The sequence below is a fragment of the Xenopus laevis genome, chromosome 7S, assembly GCF_017654675.1.
Source record: "Xenopus laevis strain J_2021 chromosome 7S, Xenopus_laevis_v10.1, whole genome shotgun sequence".
NCBI lineage: Eukaryota > Metazoa > Chordata > Amphibia > Anura > Pipidae > Xenopus > Xenopus laevis.
Window position 1 is genome coordinate 69,275,770 of NC_054384.1, and position 27,584 is coordinate 69,303,353.

Sequence of the window (27,584 nt, forward strand, 5' to 3'; positions counted from 1 at the left end):
CGGGTGCTTATATTGTAGTAGCCAGCATGTCATACATGAAAATTCATATGCACTATTTGGATTTGGGGGTCTCTGTATGCCACATAGTTTGGTAAATCTATGCATATTGGGCATCAAACTGTATTGTAGACCCCTGGCGTTCAGAACCTGTTTGGAGGGCCCCTGGCAACCATATTCAGGGTGCTTTTTCTTGGTACCTTATTCGGTGTCGGAGATGTGGAGCAGCAAAATAAAACCTTTGAAGTGATTTTTTCAGAATTTTAATACATTTTTATAAACTGCTACATTCAGACAAGCTTTAATGTTTGGTAGTTAGGAGTGTTAGGAGTAGAGAGACATAGTTACCCATTTTGGAATGTGTACTTTTTTTTTAAAATATATAGTTTTTGGGGGTAAACCTATTGTTTAGGATTTTTTTTGGCCTTGGAATCTAAAGTATGCTGTTTTCTGCCTTAGTGCTTTAAAAATTCGGTAATACACTGCCTGGAGTTATTGGCACATTCAAAAGACATGAGGCTTTCCAAATCAGTTGGGTTTTCATGTGTAAAATTAAATATTTTTCTGTTATATATTCATATATTGTGAAAAATAGTAATTTTTTGTATTATTTGTATTTAGTGATATAAATCTTTTTGCAGCGGTGGAAATACATGAAAACTCAGGCAGATTTAGAAAGCTCAGATTCTCCCTAAAAAAACAATGTATAGTTTTCCTAGGTAAACTAAAGGTTTCCCCTCAGAAAATGCCCTTAAAGTGAGAGAGCACAAAATGTTTCAAAAACGTTTCGCATTTCATGCAACTGAAATGCGAAATGTTGCTGGCACTTAAAGGGTTAATGAATGTTAGCTTTAATTGTAAGGTCATTATGATGTTTGATTAATTATGCCTTTTTTATTAACTAAGAAATGTTTCCTATTATAGGGGAAAATGAGGTTTAGTTTATTTTTAACACTGGAGAATAACCTGTAAAAAAAAGCAGCTATTTTAAGGTAATTACTAAGTTGTCACTAGTGTTAAGAAAAGTACATTTAGGGTGCAATTTTAGTGTGTAACCAACAGAGGGAGCAAAAGAGAAAGGGTGCAATTTTATTGTGTGGCCACCAGAGGGAGCAAAAGAGACAGGGAAACGCCCCAGAAATCCTTCCAGAGGGGTGCGGCCCAAGGCTAGAAAAGGAGGGTGGAACCGAGGCCTGTGTTTAGAATAGGAAAGAAGCCGACAGAAGTGCGCCACCTAGAAGACACCACCTGCAAACAAGTAAGTAGAGAGGGTGCGGCTTAGTCAGTGTCGGGTCAGTTGTGTTACTGCTCCCAGTAGTTGTGTGAGTGAGTTTAGATTAGTCAGAATGGGAACAATCACAGTGTAAATCACATGAATGTTCTGCTCAGATGTTTGTGTTCTTAATATCGACTCAATACATTCAGCAGGAGTTCTAGTGGATCTTCTCTTAGTGGTGGCACCAATACAAATTCTATAGAAAAATCTACATTAACTCCGTCACTTGGGCTGTTTGTGAAAATGTTTTGGAAGTTTAGAAATTAGACAGTTTCCTTTTTTGACTTTTTTTTTAAACAAAAACAGAAAGCAGCACAAGACCTTAAATCCCAAATTTCAGCTGAATCAGCCATTCGATGTCATTGTTGTTAACCCCAGAAGGTCTGTTCTTAAACCTGGTTCTGTAGAATATTTTAACTCCCTTCTGTATTATCAGAACAGCAGAAAATGCAGAACATTTATAGGGCATCTTGGTTTTTATTTGCTTGTGGTGCCTGCGGGTATTGGGATTATCTGCCTTCATTTTACACGTGGGAATTAAATCGTATATTCACTTGAGCTGTTTGTGAAAATATTTTTAGAACATTTTAGAAGTTTAGAAATTACAGACATACCGTTTACTTTTTTTTTTATAAAATGTTTTTTTTTGTTTTTATTCAAACAATCACATACATAAGAACAACAGCGATGTTATACATGAGCTACAGCATAATATCAAACATAACATGGGGTATGGGGGGGAAACTAGCTGTTTCCCTATTGCTCATTTCATGTTTTGTAGGTCGTCTAATCCAGATCTTCCTTGTGTTAACCATGGTCCCCATACTTTATATTTTGCTCTTTCCCCTTTTCTCATGCGTCGGTTTGTATAGAGGAAGTACCGTGTTTATTAACAGTCTCCACTTTTTTTATAGTGGGTTTTTCCTCCCCATCCAATGCGTAAGGATTGTTTTCCTACCATAGTAATGTAGGGTTTTTACTAAGATACGTGTAGCTTTGCTTGTATTTGGCAGGTCTTCTATAACATCTAGTAGCACCTGCTTGGGTTCCGTTGTCAGAGGCAGCTCCAGATCATCGCCCATGTATATTACTATTTTGCCCCAATATTTTTGATGCATGGGTATTACCACCACACGTGAAACCAGTGGGCAGGGGCTTGGTTACATCTATGACATCTGTCATTTGTTCTTTGTCCTATTTGGTGAAGTTTTTTGGGCATTATGTATACCCTGTGCAGGAACTTGCACTGAATAAGTTTGTCCCTGAGGGCAGGTGGGTATATGGGTCCTCAGTGGCATCTTCCCATTTCTCTGTCATTAAATCGGGTATATTTACTTGTCACTTTAGGTAAAGTGTTGGAAGTTTAGAGTCTTGGGTGCTCATAAGTGCTTTATAGACTCTGTACTCCTGCGATTTCTCATTCACTTCCTTTATCTTATGGACATCCGACACGTCGCATGTGTGTCATCGCATGCGTGTCATCATCGCATGCGTGTCATCGCATGCCAACAGATTGCTCCTTGGCGCACCGTGGAGTTCAGCCTTTAGTCTACTATAAAATCATGTAAACATTAAATGAACCCAATAGACTGGTTCTGTTTCCATTAAAGGGGTTGTTCATCTTTGACTTTTATTATGAAGTAGAGTGATATTCTGAGACAATTTGCAATTGGTTTTCATTTTTTATTATTTGTGGTTTTTGAGTTATTTGGCTTTTTATTCAGTTTGCAGTGTCAGCAATCTGGTTGCTAGGGTCCAAATTACCCTAGCAACCATGCATTGATTTGAATGAGAATATGGAATATTAAAGGGGAGGGTCAGAACAGAAAGATGAGTAATAAAATGTAGCAATAATAATAAATGTGTAGCTTTAGCGAGGATTTGTTTTTAAATGGGATCAGTGACCCCCTTTTGAAAGCTAGAAAGAGTCGGGAGAGGAAGGCAAATAATTCATAAGTTATAAAAAAAAAAAAAAATAATGAAGACAAATTGAAAAGTAGCTTAGAATTGGCCATTCTAGAACATAGTATAAGTTAACCTGAAGATGAACCACCCCTTTAATGACTAATTATATCTTAATTGGGATCAAGTACATGGTGCTGCTTTATTATTTACATAGAAAAATGAAATTATTTTAAAAAATTTGGATTATTTCATTATAATGGAATCAATGGGAGACTGCCATTCCGTAATTCTGAGCTTTCTGGATATTGGGTTTCCGGATAACTAATCCAATACCTGTACTAAAATTGCAGAAAAAACCAGTATAAAGCACAACGGAAAGTGACAAACTGGAATCTAAAAATGTAGTTCTGTACATTACCCAAAAATACATAATGCACAATAAAGTATCACAATTATTTATTTAAAATATTCATACATTTTTACAAAAAAGAGGAAACCATACAAAATTGCAGGAGAGAACCAGAAGCCAATAGTAACAAGATACTTCCCACTCTTTATTCATTCCAACAGAAATTTCTATTGTTTTCAAATGCTAAATCCAATATGCCTCCTTCATAGATAATCTTTTTTTATCAGAAGACCCGAATTTAAAAAAGCATGCAGTTATCTTTGATTCTAACTAGTAATGGTCCAGTATTTGGGGGGGGGGGAAATATCTCAATTAGGAGAATTATCCCAAGACCTACATGTAATTAGGCTGTTTCCTGAGGTTTTAATTTGATTAGACAGTTTAACATATCCTATAAGGGGATATAACCAGATACTATAGGGGAAGCATAAGCGCATTAGCAAAATCTACCTTCACTTGCCAGAGACATACATTTAGACATGGCCCGATGACCTGACAAATATTTTGCTGATACATAATATTTTAAAAAGTTACCTTTCCAGCTCTGCTATATTTGGGACTCAATCTCAGGAATAAAATATTTTTGTAGCCCCAGGGAAAGTAGAAAATCCTCTTAATCACAGCTCCATACCTCCGAACAGTGCCCAAGTTATGTGATTTTTTTTTTTTTTAGTAACTAAAGTCATATTAGCTATAACTTTGAGCTATAGTAGCCTTATAATAGGTTAATAAGATTTCAGTTTAAGGGATACTGTAGAACTGTTTGGCCAATCAATCTTAACTAAAGTTATAAATCTAAAATAGTAACCAGACCTATAATATTAATACAGGTATGGGATCAGTTATCCAGAAACCCTTCATCCAGAAAGCTCTGAATTACAGAAAGGCCATCTCCCATAGACTCCATTTTATCCAAATATGTTTATAAAATGTCCTTATTCTCTGTAATAATACTTTGTACTTGATCCAAACCAAGATATAATTAATTCTTATGGGAAGCAGGATCAGACTGTTTGTTTAATGTTTTTATGATTTTCTAGTAGACTTAAGGTATGAAGATCCAAATTACGCAGAGATTTATTATTCGGAAAACCCCAGGTCCCCAGCATTCTGGATAATACAACATAATACTATTATCTTGGAAAGTACCTTACTGGGCTGTTTTTCATCTGTTTTTATATATAAGAATAGTGACAATGGCAGAATCATCAAAAGTAAACGCAGTTCACTGTATTCTGGGTCATTTTTAAATCCGTTCCAAAACCTTTAGTTCTAGCCTTGTTTATTGATTCCGAATTTTTCTGATTATTTTAATGAGAAAAGTCAGACCAAACTAGAATCCAAGATTGGACCTTATTTATTAAAAAAAAAAAAATCACAATTTAATCAGATCGGGGGGCAAACACAAAGAAAAATTCTAATAGTACGATTTTCTGATTTTTGGCTGAAAAATCCGAAATAGTTGGATTTTCAGGCTAATTCCAGCACAGATCATAGAAACTTCCACATAGGATAGGGACCTCTCCCATTGACATATATTCAAGGTCGGAAGGCTTGAGAATGCCGAATCTACAGATTCTGACTTTTTCCATTCACATCTCAAAAATTTGTTTTTTTTTCTCTAAAAATTGGGATTTTATAATTACATATTTTTTTGAGCATTTGGACTTATAATAAATAACCTTCGCAATGTCCTGCTGATAACTGCTTGTTAATCTTGAATCAAAATAAAGGAGAATTTAGTAATCATTTGAGAACATATTTTTGCATGTTTATGACCAGGTACAAAAATACATTTATTATTGGCTTTATATTTTTTTTTAAGCAACTTCATTCTAATTTGGTTCTGCCTTTTTCTATCTTAGATACAATGGGCCAAATCTACTGCTAAAATATATAAAAGATTTCACCTAGTCCATATACTGTAGCTGTGGATGAACGGAGCTCTCCATATTATGCTTTACGAGATTGCCAAGGTAATGCCATCGTGGTCGCTGCCTGTGATATTGATGGAAGGTAAGAAATCTCTTTTCTAAACACAAGCAATGCCTTTTCAGGTAATCCTGCTTTACCTACAGTTTATCTCATGGAAAACATTAAGATTCCAGACATACTTAATGCTTTAGCTCATATGAAGGTAGTATTTTGATTATACAGTATGTCCTTTTTAGGGGACAATAATAAATAACATTTTGTAGCATAGAGTATTTATAGTTATTATATATCTTACTGTATAAGGAAAAAGTATAGGACTACTTAATTGAATCTCTGTTTATACAATATAGATATTAAAAAACAAGGTGTACACCATTTTGTTTTTACATTTTTGCTGAACTGTGGACTGTGATCTTTCTCAAGGGTAAACAAACCAGTCTGTTACATATTGGAGTATGAGACAAACTTTGGAGCACACCATTAACTATTTTGTTTTTTAATGAAAGTAAAGCATTTAGTAAAGTTAAGGTTCATGTAGCAGCAGGGAGCTAATCGCTGGTGAGGAATTTTACGGTGGCACACATGGACAACACACAGGTATTATTATGTGTGATTAGGTGTGATTTTATGGATTTCTTTAACTGGTTCTGCTTGCAAAGGGACAACTTATCTATTTGTGCTTAAGACAAGGAAATCTAGATTTATTCTCTCTATGTATATCTCGTTTTAGCTCTCGAGGGTCCATTAAGAATAAGTCCCAGTAAATCTGCATTGGGATTGGATCCCCTTGTCCAATCCCTGTACAGCTTTACTTGGACTTATTTTTAAAGGACCATCTTTTTTTTACTTGCAGGGGGGGCCCAGATCTACAATGGCTTTTTATAACTTGTGGAGGGGGGGGGCAGGCCATCAATTTTTTTTTTTCAATTTTAAGGGGGGTCCTGTCACCAATTTAAAAAAAAAAAAACTAAAATAAAAAAATATTTATGGGGGGACCTGGCGCCAATGTTTTTTGTTTTTTTTTAACTTATAAGGGGGCCTGACAATCTCTAGCTTTTTATAACTTGTGTGTGGGGGGGAGGGGTTACCTTTTTTAGCACTGATGTCTATGTGGTCTTTTAACTGTAGTGTGGAGTGGGCGGGATCTGAAGTGGGGCTTGGGGGGCCGTGGTAGGCGGGTCCCAGGGGGCCCTGAAAATTTTGTTGTACGGGGGCCCTGTGATTTCTAATGGCGGTCCGGCCGCGGGCAGAGGAGGAAGAGGATGGGGACCTGCTGATGCCCCGCTCCCCGCGCTGCTCCTTAACCAAATACCCATACAAGGCGGCAGGGTCGGGTTGGGTCGGCAGGAGTACATTGGTGAAGCCCCCTACTCGTACATCGCACTGATCACATAGTCCATCCTGCCCCAAGAAGCCCGCTGCTTGACAAGGGGTGATGCACAGACTCTACCAGACCCTGTCCCAGCACGGCTGGGATGCTGCTCCTGAAGGTTGAGAGGACGGGGCTGAGCTGGAGCCGCCGCTAGCCATCTCTCCCAGGGAAGAAGCTCATGCCTTGGCCTATGGGAGCGCTATCCGCAGGGCTTCCCAGTCGCATGCTGTCGGTAGAATAGCCAGGGAGGAGAAATCGAATGGTCCCCCTGTCCCCTTTATTAAGTTATTTCTTAATAAAGACTTTATGATTTTAAAGTTTAATTTGTCTTGGTGGTTTTTTTTTTCCGTAAACCAATGCATTTTTTTTTTTTTTGAGGTTACTGGTCCTTTAAGGTTTTCTGAGCCTCCTTTAGCCACTGAATTTGAACTAGTTCTTTTGGTCAAGGCTGTTCAGATATTAAATGTGCCTGGCAGAAAATCCAGTGCACTGAGGTCTATGTATAACGCCAATAGATAATTATTTTGTATGGGCCGGTCTTGTGCCAGTCTTGTGCCACACATGTATTATGCATCTCCAGGTTTTCTCTTCCTATACCAGCTGTACATTTAGAAATGCAATATAGATCTGTTATAAGTAGGAATTTACTAACAGTAAAATAGGAGAGCCAAAATATTTTGTTTATTAGTACAGGTAGGGCACCTGTTATCCGAATGCTCGGTACCTAGGGTTTTCTGCATAATGGATCTTTCTGTAATTTGGATCTTCATACCTTGTCTACTAGAAAACCATGTTAACATTAAATAAACCCAATAGGCTGGTTATGCTTCCAATAAGGATTAATTATATATTGGCTGGGATCAAGTACAAGCTACTATTTTATTATTACAGAGAAAAAGGAAATCATTTTTAAAAATTTCGATAAAATGGAGTCTATGGGAGACCGCATTACCATAATTTGGAGCTTTCTGGATAAACGGTCCCATACCTGTATCTCCTGTCATTTTTACTATTTACTGGAGAAGCTGTTCAAGGCAAGTACAGGTAATGGGATCCATTATCTGGAAACCTGTTATCCAGAAATGTCCTAGTTATGGAAATACCATCTCCCATAGACTTCATTTTAGAAAAATAATCCAAGTAAAAATGATATTTTTCTCTGTAATAATAAAACAGTAGCTTGTACTTGATACAAACTATAATTAATCCTTGCTGGAAGCATAACCAGCCTATTGGGTTTATTAATGTTTACATGATTCTCTAGTAGACATCCGGGATGAAGATCTAAATGAAGGAAAGATCAGGTCCAGAGTATTCTGGATAACAGGTCCCATACCTGTAATATAGCAACGTGCTCCCATGCAGAAATGTGAATTTGATTGTCTAGGCTTCTAGGTTTAGGAAAGTTTATGATCTAATCTAAAATGATTCTTTGAACGTTTAAAAAAGGAACAAAAGCCCTAAACAATGGGTGGTGCCAAATTTTAATGACTTACCTTATACCTTGGGCTGGTGCTCCTGTTGGCAAAAAACTGCACCAGCATGGGGCACTTGTGAGCAAGCGATCCTCCTCTTCCCTTCTTTCTTCAAAACCCAGCAGACAACACATGGGCATTATAGCGGAAAGGGGAAAGGGCAGTTTTTTTTTTTTTTTGGTTAAAGTCCACCTTTTGACTCTACTGCACATGCACACCCATGCAAATAAAGAAGAGAGAAAAACAATTGGTCACTCACTAGTGTCCTGGACCGTGCAGTTTTCTGCTAAGAGAAGCTCTGCCCTGGGGTATCAGGTAAGTAATTTCAATCCTTAGGGATTACCTAACATTTGGCACCCCATATGTTTGCTTTGGGAAGCCTAGCATGCATGTATTGTAAAGTTGGTTTTGTATATTGTGGAAATTATATTTCCTTTTTTTCTGTGTTCATAACCATATTGGCACAGGTACTTGTGGAAGATAAGTGATACACAGTTACTACTTATCCATGCTAACTTTTCAGATACATAAATGACGCCCAGAATCATTGTCATGTATAGTACATTATTCGAATTATTTTGCGGAACTGAAAGACATTTGTCAGCATCTAGCCAGCTAAGATAATCACATGATTATAGATGTCAGTGGTGCACTCTGAACTTAACATATTGTTGCCTGCATTCAGCCCACCCCTCACATAGCAGCTGGGTTCCTACAGACAATCTCTGCCTTTGACAGCCTATCCTTTAATTTACTTGCCAATAATCTTCTCAAAAGCAACCTTATTTTTATTGCCCTGACATTTCTACTTGACAGTCTCTGATAAGATAACAACACCAAGTGCTCAGCATTTCTTCAAGTCAACATTTAGCTGTTTATCGGTTTGTTCTAATACTGTATATAATCCATTTTCAATTTGGTTGTGATTTTATAATCAGCTTTATAATAAAAGGCACACGCACAACACACAAACACACACACACAAAATTAGTCTGACTGTGGCATATCGTTGCTAGAAAGTGTTATAGGTTTTTCAATTGACTATGCAAAATCAAGAGACCTTTGTCATTTTGATTCTTGATGGAACTGCTTACCTTCTTGTAGTTATAGAATAAGCCAGTTATCCTAAAAATATTCTTAGCAAAGTTTTGTCAGTAGAGGACCAGATGCTGGTTTTTACCCATCCTAGGATTCGGATTTGGTTCAGCCGGGCAGAAGAATTCAGCCGAATCCTGCTGAAAAAGGCCAAATCCCGAACCGAATCCTGGATTCGGTGCATCCCTAGCTTTTTTTGAACATTTAGCTTTGCATGGACTCCATCAGAAAGTAGTAATATCCAGAATATAGAAGCTTTAAACAATCCTTTCACTACCCCAGAATACAAACACAGCTGTATGCACAAATGTGAAAATCTCATAGGTTGATTGGAAGAATGGGATGCAATCTGGGACACAACCAAAAGGGGGGGGGGGTTACTTGCATTAGACAAAAGGATGACATTTATAAAATCCTTATAGATGGGTAACAGGTGAATGGGTCAGGTATTACCAAAACCTTCCCTTGGGTTACTATCCACTGGTTTCAGTACCTGGGCAAGGGGTCCAACTCACAGCAACTCCTGTTAGACACAATATAATTAGACTCTTTATCCTTATGTGGGGCCCCCCCGCTTATGGTATGGAGGAAAGGATTACCGCGCTGGTATAAGCACACAGCAGTCACTCTTGATAAACTTTGGCACCAGTGGTTCTTTAAAACAGTCAAACGATTTGTTGAACTGATGGTACACTTCTCAATATTCAGTCACATATTCAAGATGTATGCTCAGATGGTACACTCCACGAAGCAAGTAGTGGCAGCAGGTTAATTACACACAATTGTATTACTCACGGTTACTGTCTGATCCTTTGTAGTTGTGCTAACCCTTCACTGAACTCCTTGTTGGAGCCTTAGCTGCTCACTAACTGTCCCTCCTATAGTGACCTATTACAGTTTCTGACCAGACACTGGCTTGCTCCTATACGGAGGCCTACCTGCACCTCAGACCCTCCCAGCTATACACCACCTCCTCCAACTGTTCAGAGGACCCCAGGCTTTTACATTTGGGGTGATCCATCTTGATACCTAGTAGTATGTGGGAAATAAAATGCTGCAGGGTGGAAGTTTTGAGGTGACTTTGGCGTAGAAAGACATGTATACCCAATTTGGATTAGGGAGAATGTGTAATTTTTTCGAAATTATATTGTTTTCCGGATGTGAACATACTTTTTTTTTCTATCTTTGCCCCCCCCCCCCAAACCATGTAAAGGTGTTCGATTTTGCAATATCTGGAAAGCTCAAATGAGTTTACATTTTGGGGCTCCTATATGCCACATACTTGGGTAAATCTATACATACTGGGCATCAAACTGTTCAGTGGACTCATGACATTCATATTTAGGGTGTTTTTACATTGGTAATATAAAGAATAGACTCTGGAGAACCAATTGCTGATTAGTGATTCATTTATTCAAAACCAGTGCACGACATGTTTCGGGCCCAGTGGCCCTTCCTCAGGTGCGCACCTGAGGAAGGGCCACTGGGCCCGAAACATGTCGTGCACTGGTTTTGAATAAATGAATCGCTAATCAGCAATTGGTTCTCCAGAGTCTATTCTTTATATTGTGAAAGTCACTAGGTCTGGCGGTGCCTAACTCTGAAGTTGAACCAAACTAAACAACGAAAGGACTACATCATCCAACAACTCATATCTGTTTTTACATTGGTACCTAATGTGTGAGAAAATAAAGAATTGTTATAAAACCAGGCAGTTCTTGTTGCTAGCCCAGGTCCATGGTTATTTATACTCTACAGTAACTCCTCCAAAGGTTATATAAAATCACACAATGCTGAATATTTCTTGTCTTAATTCACTTAATAGATGTTGCAGTGTCCAGTACAAATAACTCAAATAGGATATTCTTATTAGAAAGCTTCAAGAACAACGAAAGGTAATCAACATGTAGGCTGAAAGCAAAGGCATTCTCCCTTATCACTTGTGCACAGTGAATTCTGTGTCCATGCTTTCATTCATATGTAAATTATCTGCCAGCAGAATCCAAACCACTGAGCTGGGTGACGTCAGTAAAATCTCTTCATGTTCCCACCCCACTGCCTCGGGCACAGAACAGACTCCTAAACTCATTTTCTTTCAATCTGCGCATGCATCTAATTAAAACACTCCTTCTCTCCGTCCTGGCCTCCTAAATTCATTTGCATGCTCTTCATTTGCCCGCCCACCAGCCAATAGGAATCTATGCTGCTGGTCTCCTGGACAACGCTCGATCCCTTTCTTTCTCAGAGCTGCTGGCAGGTTCACAGCACAGACTGCAACTACCAGCAGTGAGGGGCAAGTTTAACCCTTTTATATCACTTAATTTTCTTCCCACCATGGGTATAATGATAAACACGTCAGGGGTCATGTAGAGGAATGTTGGTGCATGCGCATTGATTATCCATAGGGCCAAGTCAGCTTGAATTGACTCTTCCTTTAAATCTGGCTGATGGATTCAGGGTTAAACTGGGCTGGTGGGAGACCAGAAAAAACCAATTGGCCCCAGACCTGGTGGGCCTTCTCCGACTGAGGCCCCGCTTCCCCCGCCCCCCCCCCATCAGGACATGTGGGCGCTGGCCCTCCTTCCCGTTTCCATTGTGGCTGCAAGGAGTAGAGCCGGTTCACACTGTGCGGCAGGTGGGTGGCTGTCACCATATGGGTGCAACTGGTGGCAGCCCCAGTGGGTCCCATACACCGCAGTTCAACACGAGTTAGATTGTTGCAATTGATGGATAGCCACTTTATATTTAAAAGGAATGTTGACGGTGCAATGGTAATGTTTCTCTGGTTGAATGGGTATGAGAACTGGCAATTGGTGACTGACTTTTTTGTGCTGATAAGTTCTAGTTCTTTCTATCAATGTACAAAAATGAGGGGGATGTGGAAGCACTCTAAAGGCTAAGTTATAGTATAATGTAAGTGCTAGTTTTAATGCACATTCCCTGGTATCCTGTCTCAAAAGTAAGTTTACAAAACAGGGGTATTTACTTACAAAGTTATGATCATAAATTTGAAAAGCCACCATACCACATCAAGGTAAACCCCATATGGCGGTCCCTAACTTGTTTGCCTCTGGCCATAGTATAAAAAGTCTTAGTGTCTGTTGAACCTTGGTTTCAGTATGAAGGATCTATCCTCCCCCACCAGTATGCTCCCATACTTTTAAAAATGGACGTTGGTTTGGACAATTCCTCTCCCTTAAAAGCCGCATACTGGCGGGGGAGGTTAGATCCTTCATACTGAAACCAAGGTTCAACAGACACTGATTACAGATAATGCTACTATGCAGAGAAGTAAGAGTTTTTATACTATGGCCAGAGGCAAACGAGTTAGGGACTGCCATATGGGGTTTAAAAAAAATGGTCTGAAAAATGGTCTGGCAATAAAAGTTCATAATATCTGTGCTTCATAGTTGTGACATCCCTCTCATGTACTATAAGGGATAATGTACCCCCAACTTTAAATTATAAGGACATTAGAAGTCACTGAGGGATTTCTGTGACCGTATTAAGGCTCGCGGCTACTGGCTGAGTTATACAGGGAACTGTATCATTGAGTATTATAAGGGTTACTATTCCCCTTACTTTAAATGATAAGGATATTCGATGTCACTGAGGGGTTGTGGGACCATATAAAGGTACAGGGCTGCAGGTTAAGTTTTATACAGGGGACTCTGAGCATCACTCATGTATTATAAGGGATAATGTAACCCCCTACTGGTAAATAGTCAATGAAGGGTTAAGTTATTGGGCATAATGTTGGAGGCTTAGTTATACAAGAAATTCTGCCAATCACTCATGTATTGTAAGGGGTACTGGTTCCTCCGTACTGTAACTGATAAGGATAGTAATTGTCACTGAGTGCTTTTGTTACCATACGTTACCATACCAAGGCACAAGGCTACATGCTGAGTTAAACAGGCAACACTGAGCATCACTCCTATATTATAAGAGATAATGTACCCCCTAGCAGTGATCCCCAACCAGTAGCTCATGAGCAACATGTTGCTCTCCAACCCCTTGGATGTTGCTCCCAGTGGCCTCAAGGCAGGAGCTTATTTTCGAATTCCAGGCTTGGAGACAAGTTTTGGTTGTATAAAAAACAGGTACACTGCCAAACAGAGTCTCAATGTAGGTTGACAATCCACATAGAGGCTACTAAATGGCCAATCACAGCACTTATTTGGCACCCCAAGAACATTTTTCATGCTTGTGTTGCTCTCCAACGCCTTTTACTCCTGAATGTTGCTCATGGGCTCCAAAGGTTGGGGATCCCTGAGTGTATTAGGATAAGGATATTGGAAGTCACTGAGTGGTTCTGATACCATATAAAAGCACAAGGCTGCAGGTTTCATTATACAGGGAACTCTTGACGATCACTCATTTTTTATAAGGGATAATGAAACCGCTATTGTGAACTACTGTTCTGTGACTATATAAAGGCACAATGCTACAGGCAAAAATTGTTCATGTATTATAAGGGATATTCTACACCCATTATAAATTAGGATATTAAAAGTCAATGAGGTTCATTTATAAACACTGGGCAAATTTGCACCTGGGCAGTTTCCCACAGCAACCAATCAGATGTTTGCTTTCATTGTTCTCCTTGTAGCTGGCTGGAAAAATCTAATCACTGATTGGTTGCTATGGGTTACTGCCCAGGTGCAAATTTGCCCAGTGTTTATAAATGAGCCCCACTGATGGGTATTTATATGCAGGGATCTTAGCATATCACTCATTTATAATAAGGGATAATGTTTCTCTTGCGTTACTTGATAAGGAATTTAGATTTCACTGAGGTGAAATTAATTTATCATAAGGGATACTGTACCTCTTGTGCAAATAAGGATATTAGAATTCACTGAGGGTTTCTGTGACCATATAAAGACACAAGGCTTCAGGCTAAGTTATACAGGGATCTCTGAGTATTGCTCATGTATTATAAGGTTTAACGCACCCCCTACTGCAAATGCTAAGAATATTAGAAGTCACTGAAGGGTTCTGTGACCATATACAGACACACAGTTGCAGACTGAGTTGAACAAAGAACTGTCACTTTTGTATTATAATGGATATTGTACCTCCTACTGTAAATTATAAGAATACTAGATACTGAGGGGTTCTGTGACCATATAAAGGCACAGGGCTACAGGCTGAGATATTCAAGGAACTCTGTGTGTCACTCATGTATTATAATGGATAATATCCCCCTACTTTAAATTATAAGGATATTAGAAGTCACTGAGGGGTTCCCTGGCCATATAAAGGCACAAGGCTGCAGATTGAGCTATACGGGGGAATCTGAGTATCACTCATGTATTACATGTGATAATGTGTAAATTATAAGGATGTTAAAACTCTGAGGGGTTCTGTGACCATTTCAAGGCATAGGGCTGCAGGCTGAGTTATACAGGGAACACTCTGCCTTGTGTTATAAGAGATAATGTACATCCATCTCTCATATTATGGATAAGGTACCCCTACTGTAAATCATATGGATTTTAGAAGTCACTTAGGGGTTTTGTGACCATATAAAGGCACAACGCTATAGGAGGAGTTATACAGAGGACAAGGAGTAGCACTGCTATATTATAAGGGATAATGCCCCCCACCCCAGGCTGAGTTATAAAGGGAACATTGTGTATCACTCACATATTATAAGGGGTAATGTACCCCCTATCGTACATTAAAGGATATTGGAAGTCACTGATGGTTTGTGACCATGTAAGGGCACAAGGCTACAGACTGAGATATGAAGAGTACAATCACTCATTGATTATATGTATATACTGTACTTCCTACTTTAAGTATTTTATAATGGGTTCTGTGACCATAAAAGACTATGATTTATAAAGTGGACTTTGACTATCAGTCATGTTAAGTGATATTGTACCCCAACTGTAAATTGTAAGGTTCTGTGACTATATAAAGGCACAATTTGAAGGCTTAGTGTTACAGGGAACTCTGGGTATCCATCACTTTTTGTAAGGGATAATACCCCCCTACTGTAAATGATAAGGATTTTAGAAGTCAGGGGGTCTGTGTCCATATAAAGGCGCATGGCTGCTGGCTGTGTTATTCAGGGGACTTTGAGTATAACTTTTGTAGTATAGGCGATAATGTACCCCTCTTTTAAGCCATAATCACTTACCATATCACTTATATGCAGTATAAGGGATAAGGTACCCACTACTGTTAATGATAAGAATATTAGATGTCACTATGTGGTTCTCTGACCATATAAAGACATAAGTTGCAGGATGTGATATATATGGGGAACTCTTGGTATCTCATATATTTTAAGGGATAATGTTGCCCCACTGTAAATTGTAAGGATATTGGATGTCGCTGAGGGGCTCTCTAACCTTATAAATGCACAAGACTGCAGATTGAGTTATACAGGGGACTCTGAGAATCACTCATTTTTACTTTATGGGATAAGGTACCCCCTACTGTAAATGATTAGGATATTAGATCTCATCGAGGGTTTGTGTGACCATATAGCAGCACAAAGCTGCAGGCTGAATTATACATGGAACGGTGGGTATCACAAATCTATTATAAGGGATAATGTCCCTGTTACTGGAAATAATAAGGATATTAGAAGTCACTGAGGCCTTTTGTCACAATATAAAGGAACAAGGCTGTAGGCTATGTTGTACAGGGAACTCTCTATATATTATAAGTGATAATGTACTTCCTGCTTTAAACAAGGATATTGGATTTCACCTAGGTGTTTTGTGACCATAAAAAGTCTCAAGTCTGCAGGCTGAGTTATACAGGGATCTCTGAATTCCACTCATGTTTTAAAAGGGCTACTGTAGTTCCACAGTATGTCACTGAGTGGTTTTATGACCATATAATAGCACCAAGTTGCAGGCTGAATTTTACAGGAACGCAGATCACTTTTTTTTTCATTTTTATAATTTTCCCTTTCCCCCCCCCTAAAACTGATGTCATAGGGTGACTTTTGCCTTGAGTATTCTGAACACTAACCACGCTATCTGATCAGTTATTTTATTGATTTGCCTAATTGTATTTGTTTTTTTGGTGATTTTTTTTTGCAGTTTTTTTCTTACATTGCTTTGCAGTTTCACAGTTTGCAGTAGAAATACATAATCGCCCATTATGGAGTCATCATAATGTGTAGTTTACAAAATATGGTTTTCAGGGGTCACTTTAATTGTTTGTAGCTTTTATTCCACATAAAACTGCCAGTGTTTATAAATGAGTGTAAATGTAAGCCATCAAATAAGTATGCACAAGGTAGATTTTGTCTTTACATGTTATGTACTTCAATAAGCCTATGTACGTACATTGGGTATCAAACTGTTCAGTGGACCCCAGTCTTTCATATGTGGGGTGTTTTATATTGGTTCCTAATAGTATGTGGTGGATAAGATGCTGCAAGGTAAAAGTTATGAGGTGATTTTTGTAAATGTCACCAAAACCGCCAAATTTTGGAAAGGCTTGTGGCTTGGTGCTTTGGAGTAGAAAGAAATAAATTCTGAAAATATATGGTTTTCTGGGGTGAACATACTTTATTCTATCTTTGCCTCACAAATTAATGCTGTAAATGTGTTGATTTTGCAGTACCTGAATTGACCTACCATGTGGGGGGGTCTTCAAAGCCGCAAAAAGAGCTGAAGTCACGAAAAGACCCGAAGTTGAAGTCCTGAAGCCTTGAAAGGACCCAAAGCCAGGAAAGGAGTAAGGTCCACTGAACAATTGGTTTTTACATTTTATTAAACCCCTGGCTACCAATGTATTATGTTAATACTATATAGGCCCCTGACCACCAATGTTTCTTAACTTTTAAGAGGAGGCCATGGCCACCAATGTTTTTTTTATTTATTTATTTATTTTTTTGGGGATCCTGGTGCAAAGGTTTTTGTTTAATTTATAGGGGGAGGGCCCTGGCCACCAATGATTGTTTTTTTAATTTGACCACCAATTTTCTTTTTAAAAAAAAAAACTTATGGGGGCCCTGGCACCAATTTTTTTATTTTTAACTTATGGGGGGCTCTGACCACCAATGATTTTTTTAAAAAGGGACCCTGGCCAACAATGTTTTTGTTTTAACCACCAATGGCTTTTTATAAATTATGTGTGGGGAGGTTAGTTTTTAGCACTGACGTCTATGTGGGCTTTTTACTAGGAATGCACCGAATCCAGGATTCGGTTCGGGATTCAGCCAGGATTCAACCTTTTTCAGCAGGATTCGGATTTGGCCAAATCCTTTTGCCCATCTGAACCTAATCCTAATTTGCATATGCAAATTAGGGACGGGAGGGAAATCGCATGAGTTTTTGTCAGAAAACAAGGAAGTAAAAAATGTTTTCCCCTTCCCAACCCTAATTTACATATGCAAATTAGCATTAGTATTCAGCCGAATCTTTCACGAAGGATTCGGGGGTTCAGCCGAATCCAAAATAGTGGGTTCGGCGCATCTCTACTTTTTACTGTGGTGTGGGCTTGGCAGAATCTGGGGTGGGCTTTGGGCACTGGGCTGGGGTTCTATAACCATATAAAGGCTGCAGGCTGAGTTATACAGGGGACTATCACTCATTGATTATAAGGGATAATGCACCCCCTACTTTAAATAAGGTTGTTAGATGTCACTGACTGGCTCTGTGACCATATAAAGGCACAAAGCTGCAGACTAAGTTATACATTGGACCCTGAGTATTACACAGGTATTATATGGTATTGTGTCCCCAACGTAAATGATAAGATTAGCTGTCACTGAGGGGTTCTGTCACCATATAAAGGCACAAGGCTGCAGGTTGAGTTATACAGGGATCTCTGTACAGGCTTTGAGCAAACTTACTGACTGTTCCAGCTAAACTGTGCTTAGTACAGGGGGATACCTATTCTGCCATAGGGGGACTGTTCCTTGCTCTTTTGAGGAATGGATTTCAGTGCAGAAGTCTGCTGGAGCAGCACTATTAACTGATGTATTTTGAAAAAAGATGTTTTCCCATGACAGTATCCCTTTAGTACAGGGGAACACCTATGCAGCCATAGATTCATGGAATCTCTCTTTACAGGCTATGAGCAATCTTAGGGTCTGTTCCTCCTGAATTGTGCTTAGTAAGGAGGAATATGCTGCCATAGGTTTATGCGATCTCTCTGTACAGGCTATGAGCAAACTAGCAAATGTAGGGACTGTTCCTTCTGAATTGTGCTTAGTACAGGGAATGCCTATGCTGCTATAGTTTTTGGGGAACTCTGTACAGTCTATGAGCAAAGTAGCAAACTTAGTAGACTGCTGAATTGTGCTTAGTACAGGGGAATTCCTATGCTGCCATAGTTTTTATGGGCTCTCTCTGTATAGGCTATGAGCAAACTTAGGGACTGTTTCTGCTGAATTGTGCTTAGTACAGGGGAATACCTATGCTGCCATTTCTGAAACATTGTTGCTGGCGTGGTGTTCTCTTCTTCCCGCAAAGGGGATGCGCCGTCATCTAGTGGAGCAGTCCAGGCATAGTGTTCCAGCCTGGCGGCTGCATCTGAACTTGCTATCAAGGTCTTGTTGCCACCCATAGTGTCTAGTGGTGTCGGGTATGGCATACTTATAGGATTTGAGCTTCCAGCCAGTTGCCACCGGGGTATTCAGGATAGTTGTCACGGAGCTCCAGAACACACATCTGCTCAGCGCCCCGTGCAGACCACACGCGAGTAGTTTATTTTTAGTTTTATTATGCAAGTAATAAGAATATGTTTTCTCAGCCTGGTGTAAAGCTGCCAGTGTAGGGGAGGGATGCTGTTGCACATGAGAGCTAAGATTGTCAGCTTGTAAAACTGTATAATGATGATGGAGCAGGCACTCATGGAACTATCTTAAAGACAGACGTAAATAGAATGTACCTTTACGTTCTGAATAAACTACATTCTTTTTACACATCTGTCTAGAAGAGTGTTGCATGATTGTCTGCTCCATCATAATACCGTTTTCATCTGTTCCCCTAGCTGAAGGTTCAGGGTGGTGCATGTGGACCTCCTCTATTTCTTGGTGAGTTAATACTTTTGATACCTCATTTTGTGTCATTATTTGCAGAGCGGCTGGGAGGATTATCTGCAAAGCTTCTGGATAATTTTTGGAGCAGCTGGATTATCTTCAAAACAATTGGGAGGATTATCTTCAGAGATGCAGGGAGGATTATTTTCCGAGCGGATGGAAAAATTGTATTCAGAAGGACTAAGATGATTCTCTGCAGAGCGTCTGGGAGGAGTGGTTGGATTATCTTCAGAATGGTTGGATTATCTTCAGAGCGGCTAGGAGCATTACTTTAAGAACAGCTGGATTACCTTCAGAGCAGCTGGATTATCTTCAATGGATTATCTGCAGAAAGAGCGCCACTGCCAACATGCTGTTTTGACTGTAGAGGTAGGAAAGCGCGTCGCTGCGTGTCTACATCTAATTACATTTTAAATATGCCATGGAGCTGCCCAATCAGTATAGTGTCCCATTGCTAGTTCGTGCCTGTTACTCGCTGCTTATGCTTTAAATTAGAAGATGTTTTTATAAGATCACCACCAGAAGGAAAAGTGATGTGTTATATTACTAATAGATTTGTCACAATAGTGCAAGATAGAACGCTGTATTTATTATGCAGAATGTTCTACCATACCTGCATAAAACAGCTCTAGAAGCTCTCTGTTTGCTTATGATTGCGGCACCATATCAGTTCTGTGTGATGTAACTTCCTGTTCCTGCTGAATTGTGCTTACTACAGGGGATACCTATGCTGCCATAGTTTTATGGGATGTCTCTGTACAGACTAAGAGCAAGCTAGCAAATTGAGGGGACTGTTCCTACTGATGTGTGCTTAGTACAGGGTAATACATATGCTGCCATAGTTATATAGTAAATTTTATGAGCAAACTTAGGGGCTGTTTATGCTAAATTGTGCTTAGTACAGAGGAATTACCCATGCTGCCCCTGTTTTATGGGATCATTCTGTAAAAGCTATAAACATTTTAGGGGACTGTTCCTGCTAAATTGTGCTTAGTACAGGGGAATTTCCATGCTGCCATATTTTTATGGGAACTCTCTATACAGGCTATGAGTAAACTTAGGGGCTGTTCCTGCTAAATTGTGCTTAGTACAGGGGAATTCCCATGCTGCCATATTTTTCGATATCTCTCTGTACAGTCTTTGAGCAAACTTAGGCATTCCTGAGCTGCCTGTTTTCGTTGTCGTCCACCTTGTAGGAGGGAGAGGTCGGTCTTAACCTCCTCTATTTTTAACGATAAGGCTGCCCAGCAATCAATTATTGAGGTGCATAGCAGCTGTACTGCCTGGTCTTAAAGCATTGTGCCGCAATCTTGTGGAGCAGTCCAGTCATAGAGTTCCAGCCTGGAGGCTGCATCTGAGCATGCTCTCTGGGTCTTGTTGCCAGCCTTAGTGGTGTCGGGGTATTTGGGATTCGGCCAAATCCCAGAATCCTTAATTAAAGATTCGACCGAATACCGAATCGGAATCTTAATTTGCATATGAAAACTGACAAGGAAGTAAAAATATTTTTTCCACTTTTTACATTCCTGTTTTGTGACCAATAGTTATGTAATTTCCCTTCCCACCCCTAATTTGAATATGCAAATCCTGGATTCAGTGCATGAAGCTTAGTACAAAGGAATACCTATACTTTTTAAAAGTGACTTTTTCTCTAATAATAAAACAGTGTCTTGTACTTGATGGTAACTAAGTTAAAGTTTATATGTTTTTAGCAGAATTAAGAGATGGAGATCAAAATCCCTTCTAGGGCTGGAGAAGATTATACAGAAAATAGAATTTATGCAAATCTCTCTCAAAATGTTTTCCCTGCTGGTAATAAAAAGTTCCTTAAGTTACCTGAAGTTGCAGTGCCGAGTATGTTTTCCGACTGACTTTACTTTATTGCCGGTGGCAGAACAACCCGGATGCACCCAAAGAAGGAGAGAGCAATGGAGGGGAGGAGAATGCGATGAAGGGTGGGTAGAGAAAGCAACGGAGGGGAGGGTGACAAGGGAGGGGAGAGCAAAGGGGAGTAAGGGGTGGGAACCCGGCTAGGGGAAGGCAGAAGACATTTTTAAAGGTAGCTCCCAGCGCCCCCCTTTCATTGCGTCGTAGGACCTGCCTCTTCTGCCTGCTCCTAGTTCTGGCCCTGGCCAGTGGAAAAAACATTTCAGGGATATATTTCACCCATGGTAGCACAAATTGAAACGTGGGCATCATATCTCCCAGTGTGCCATTAATCTTTAAAGGCATTCACAAGTTATTGCATTGTAATTACAGGTATAGGATCCCTTATCCGGAAACCCGATAGCCATTCCGTAATTCGGAGCTTTCTGGATAGACTCCATTTTATCCAAATAATCCAAATTTTTTAAAAAAAATTCCTTTTTCTCTGTAATAATAAAACAGTAGCTTGTACTTGATCCCAACTAAGATATATTTAATCCTTATTGGAAGCAGAACCAGCCTATTGGGTTTATTTAATGTTTAAATTAATTTCTAGTAGACTTAAGGCATGAAGACCCAAAATACGGAAAGATCCATTATCCGGAAAACCCCAGGTCCCGAGCATTCTGGATAACAGGTCCCATACCTGTACCAACTTCTGCTCCTAGATGGCAGTGTAGAGTTGTGTTGGATCTATGTTACCTGTATATATAGTGTTTGGCCACTAGAGGGAGTGAGAGTAGTGAAACACATAGACAGGGATGGAGTTTAGAAGAAAATTGGAGACAAGCCACAGGGACAGATGTGCATCACAGGATGAACATCTACTGAAGAAGCCACCTTGCAGGAGAACCACAACCTGGACCCAAGTGAGTAGGAAGTGTGAGGCTCAGTTAGCATAGGTTTAGTTTTCTTATAGTGCACTGTAGCAGTGTTATGAGTCAGGTCAGGACAGTGAACCAGAGGTTTTTGTGTGGGCTAAAGGGTTATGGGCTCATATTGGTGGTTGTGTGTATTTTGCAAAAAAAAAGTCTATGATTCTGTGGGGTGAACCTACAGTTAGTGGGAGTTTTGGACTTGGAACCTAAAGTATGTTGGTTTCTAAAGTGACCTTCAATTTGATCTTTTTCCCCTTCATTTTTTTAGTCTATATCTTGTTACAGAAATGGAATTGTACAAAAATTACTGCAGATTTGAAAAGTTTATGTTGTCAAAAAAAACCCATAATATAGGTTTTTTAATGGATTTTTTTACATACATTTGTCTTTATCAGGAATATACAAATAAGAAGCCGAAGAAAAGAGAAGGATATAGCAGAAGGGATAGAAGAGAGATCAGAAGACAGAGGAAGACGTTTGCCTGGGACACTCTCATGGTAAGTATTATGGCTTTGGTTGGTACAGAACATGTTTGTATTTAGTCCAGCATTGCTGTGGTAGATATTGGGGGGTTGATATTGTGGGTTATTTTTAGCATAGAGCCCATTTTTTAGGTTTTTACAGAGTTTTTTCATATATATATATATATATATATATATATATATATATATATATATATATATATATATATATATATATATATATATATATATATATATATATATATATATATATATATATATATATATATATATATATATATATTGTGGTAGTTCTAGGATCACTTGCTTAAATTTTTTTTACAGGTATTGGATCTGTTATCTGGAAACCTGTAATCCAGGAAGCTCTGAATGTCAAGAAGGCTTTCTCCCATAGACTCCATTTATTCAAATTATCCAAAATTTTAAAAACAGTTTTCTTTTTTCTCTGTGATAATTAAACAGTACCTTGTACTTGACCCAAACTAAGTGATAATGAATCCTTTATTTGAAGCAAAATCAGCCTATTGGGTTTATTTATTGTTTAAATTAATTTCTAGTAGACTAAAGGTATGAGGATCCAAATTACGGAAAGGTTTGTTACCAGAAAACCCTGAGCATTCTGGATAACAGGTCCCATACCTCTACTGAAGATTTCTACCAGTTGGGGAGCTAGGATTGCCTGGATGCTAATCTGGATAAATAGGATAATGGATTTTTTGTTCTTTAACCCTTTAACCGCCAAGCACGTACGGCGTACGTGCTGGCGGTTCAGGGCTCAGGCTGCCAAGAACGTACCATGTACGTTCTCCTGCAGCTGAGCCCTACTCAGGGCTTTTGCCGCCTCTGCAGAGAGTCAAAAGGGTTGACAGCCCCCTGGGCAACAAGGCGGGGGGGGGCTGTCAAGTCGGATCTGCGACACGATTGTCGCAGATCCGACTTCAAAGACGCAAATGCGCTGCAAATAGCGCTGCTGCGCGTTACTCACCTCTTCCTTCCCGGAACAGCCGCCCACACACTTCCTGCTGCGCAGTAACTCTGCAGACACGCTGTTCTGGCTGCCTCCATCGGTTTCAGCGATCCCCCTTCTACAAAAACGGTAAGTGCCCTTTTTTTTTACACACTTACCTGCACTTACACATACCTACAGTACATTTATACACTTACATAAACATTTTAATAAAAATTTGTATTTTTTTTTTTAAATTTTTTTTATTTTAGCACACTTGGTCGTTTTTGTACACTTATTTACACTTAATTACATGTATTTGCACACTCAGACAACTTTTATTAGTGCACAAATATGTATACACAAAAACTCACAAACAGGTGTGTTTTTTTTTTTTTTTTACTTATTCATTGTACCGTTTGTTTTGCCTAAAAACATGTTATTTTGAGAGCGTGACTATTGGATAATCGATTTCGGCCACTAATTACGCTGTCGGATCAATTATTTTATTTCATTGATTTACGCTATTTTTGTGGTTTTATTGCAATTTTATCCCTGCATTATTGTTCCTTATGAATCTTTAGTATTGTTTTGCTGTTTGGTGCTTTGGTATAGAAAGATTTATTTTACTTTCCAAAAATATATAGTTTTCTGGGGGTCTTTTTACATTTTGTGGGTCTTACGGCACATAACGCACAGTTGGGGCTCTCTTTTCCGCAGCTTAGTTGGCTACTGTGAAAATTCATATGCATGTTTTTCATGTAGGGGTCCGTACACGCCACATAATTTGGTAAATCTTTGCATATTGGGCATCAAACTATTCAGTAGACCTCTGACGTCCATATTTAGGGTGATTTTTCTTTATACGTAAAACGTGTGCGATAAATGCGGGAAACTGCAACAATTTTAGGCGATTTTCAGAAGTGTTGTAAAAACCTCTACATTTAGAAAAGCTTTGCAGTTTGGTAGTTTGGTGTAGAAAGACGTCGTTATCTTTGTTGGATTCGGCAGAATGTGTACTTTCCAAAAACATATGGTTTTGGGGGGTCTTTGCTGTTAGGAGGGTCTTGAGGCACATAATATGAAGTCAAGGGTCTATGTTCACAGAAGGCGAATCGGCAGCGGAGAAAAATCATATGCACTATTTTCATTTGGGGTCCGCACATGCCAGCTGCCTTGGTATATCTATGCATATTGGGCATCAAACTGTTCAGTAGACCCTTGGCATCAATATTTATGGTCTTTTACTATTGTATGCAAGAAATTGGGTGAGATAAATGCGGCCAATTGCAATATTTTTAGGCAATTTCAAAAATGTAAAAACTGTTGCTTTTATCGCCAAATTTAGGAAAGGCTTGCGACTTGGTACTTTGGAGTACAAAGACATGCATACCCAATTTGGATTCGCGGGAATGTGTAATTTCCGAAAATATATGGTTTTCTGGGGTGAATTTACTTTTTTCTACCTTTGCTCCCCCCCAAAACTATCTATGTGTTGATTTTGCAGTACCTGAAATGACAGACCATATGGGGGTCTTCTTTTGGGGCCCCTATATGCCACGTGCTTGGGTACACCTATACATATTTGGCATAAAACTGTTCAGAGGACCCCAGGCTTTCATATTTGGGGTGATTTGTCTTGATACCTAAAAGTATGTGGGTAATACGATGCTGCAGGGTAGAAATTTTGAGGTGACTTTTGGAAATGTCACCAAAACCACCAAATTTAGGAATGGTTTGCGGCTTGGTACTTTGTAGTACAAAGACATGCATACCCAATTAGATTGGTGGCAATGTGTACTTTGCGAAAATATATGGTTTTCTTGGGTGAACGTACTTTTTTCTACATTTGCCCCCCTCAAAACAATGTAAATGTGTTGATTTTGCAGTATCTGAAATGACAGACCATATGGGGGTCTTCGTTTTGGGGCCCCTGTATGCCACGTGCTTGGGTACACCTATACATATTCAGAGGACCCTCGGCTTTCATATTTGGGGTGATTTATCTTGATACCTAAAAGTATGTGGGAAATACGATGCTGCAGGGTAGAAATTCTGAAGTGATTTTTGGAAATGTCGCCGAAATCACCAAATTTAGGAATGGTTTGCCGCTTGGTACTTTGGTGTAGAAAGACATGCATACCCAATTTGGATTCAAGGGAATGTGTACTTTCCTAAAATTAGGGATGCACCGAATCCACTTTTTTGGATTCGGCCGAATCCTTCGTGAAAGATTCGGCCGAATACCGAACCGAATCCGAACCCTAATTTGCATATGCAAATTAGGGGTGGTAAGGGGAAAACATTTTTTACTTCCTTGTTTTCTGACAAAAAGTCATGCAATTTCCCTCCTGCACCTAATTTGCATATGCAAATTAGGATTCGGATTCGGTTCGGCTGGGCAGAAGGATTCGTCCGAATCCTGCTGAAAAAGGCCGAATCCTGGCCGAATCCCGAACCGAATCCTGGATTCGGTGCATCCCTACCTAAAATATATGGTTTTCTGGGGTGAACGTACTTTTTTCTACCTTTGCCGCCCCCCAAAACTAATGTGTTGATTTTGCAGTATCTGAAATGACAGAACAAACGGGGGGTCTTCCTTTTGGGGCCCCGTATGCCACGTGCTTGGGTACACCTATACATATTGGGCATGAAACTGTTCAGTGGACCCAGGATTTCATATTTGGGGTGTTTTACATTGATACCTAATGATGTGTGGGAGATATGTTGCTGTAGAGTGGAAGCTTTGAGGTAATTTTTCAAAAAATTCACCAATTTCTATAAAACATAACTTTAGGAAACAATTGCAACTTGGTAGTTTAGAGTACAAAGATATTTTTACCCATTTTTGGTTCACCAGAATCTGTTCTTTCTAGTAATGGGTAGTTTTCTAGGGTAAACCTACTGTTAGCGGAATGTTTGGCCTTGAAATCAAAAGTATGCAGTTTGGGGAGCGTTGCTTTGGAAATTTGGTTGTGTACGGCTTGTAGATTTTGAGCTATAAAAGTGAGAAATCTCCATAAAACTATATATATTTGGTATTGCCGCGTTCAGGAGACATAGACCTTTCTAAATCGGCTGTGTTCTCGTACATAAAATAAATGATGTTTCTGATATATGTGATTGTTCTTTGTGAAACATGATTTTTTTTCATTTTATTAGACACTTAGAAGCCTATATTTTTTTACAGAAGTAGAATTACACCAAAATTCTTGCATATTGCGAAAGTTCAGGTTGTCCTGAAAAAAACAATATATTGTTTTCCTGGGTAAACTAAAAGACCACCCCAGGAAAGGCCCTTAAAGTGAAAGAGTGCAAAATATCTAAAAACTGTTTGGCAGTAGATGTTCGCATCTAGGACAAAACGGCTGCCAGGGAAAGGGTTAAGAAAGGAATTTGGAAGTTGGCCCAATAAAGCAATTACTTTTGAGACCTAGTTTTGTCTGATTATTTGCAGAGGGTTGGGAGTATTATCTTCGGAGCGGCTGGGAGGATTATCTTCAGATCGGCTGGGTGGATTATCTTCAGATTGCCTGGATTATTTTTTGGAGCCCTTTGAAGATTATCTTCAGAGCACCTTGGAGGATTATCTTCATATGGACTGAGTGAATTATCCGCAGTGCAGATGGGAGGATTATTTCCAGAGCGGTTTTGAGGATTATCTTCAGAGCGGCTGGGAGGATTATATTCAGGTCGGATGGGAGGATTTTCTTCATTGCGACTGAGAGGATTACCTTCATATGGACTAAGTGAATTATCCGCAGTGCAGATGGGAGGATTATCTTCAGAGCAGCTGGGAGGATCATTTTCAGAGCAATTGAGAGGAAACTGAGAGGATTAATTTAAAAGCTTCTGGAAGGATTATCT

The 27,584-nt window shown here is 39.3% G+C and overlaps 1 long non-coding RNA gene across 3 annotated transcripts; it reads left to right on the forward strand.

Annotated features, from left to right (window-relative positions):
- The first annotated feature begins 1,106 nt into the window (after window positions 1-1,106).
- LOC108705688 lies at window positions 1,107-27,399 on the forward strand. 3 transcript variants are annotated; one of them, XR_005963041.1, is made up of 6 exons: window positions 1,107-1,255; window positions 5,453-5,603; window positions 17,058-17,174; window positions 19,525-19,854; window positions 21,380-21,440; window positions 22,685-22,699. It is a non-coding gene; the product is annotated as an uncharacterized LOC108705688 (long non-coding RNA). The 3 variants fall into 3 exon arrangements; XR_005963042.1 differs by lacking the exons at window positions 21,380-21,440; window positions 22,685-22,699 and adding an exon at window positions 27,386-27,399; XR_005963040.1 differs by lacking the exon at window positions 21,380-21,440 and having other exon boundaries at window positions 22,685-22,744.
- Window positions 27,400-27,584: the final 185 nt, after the last annotated feature.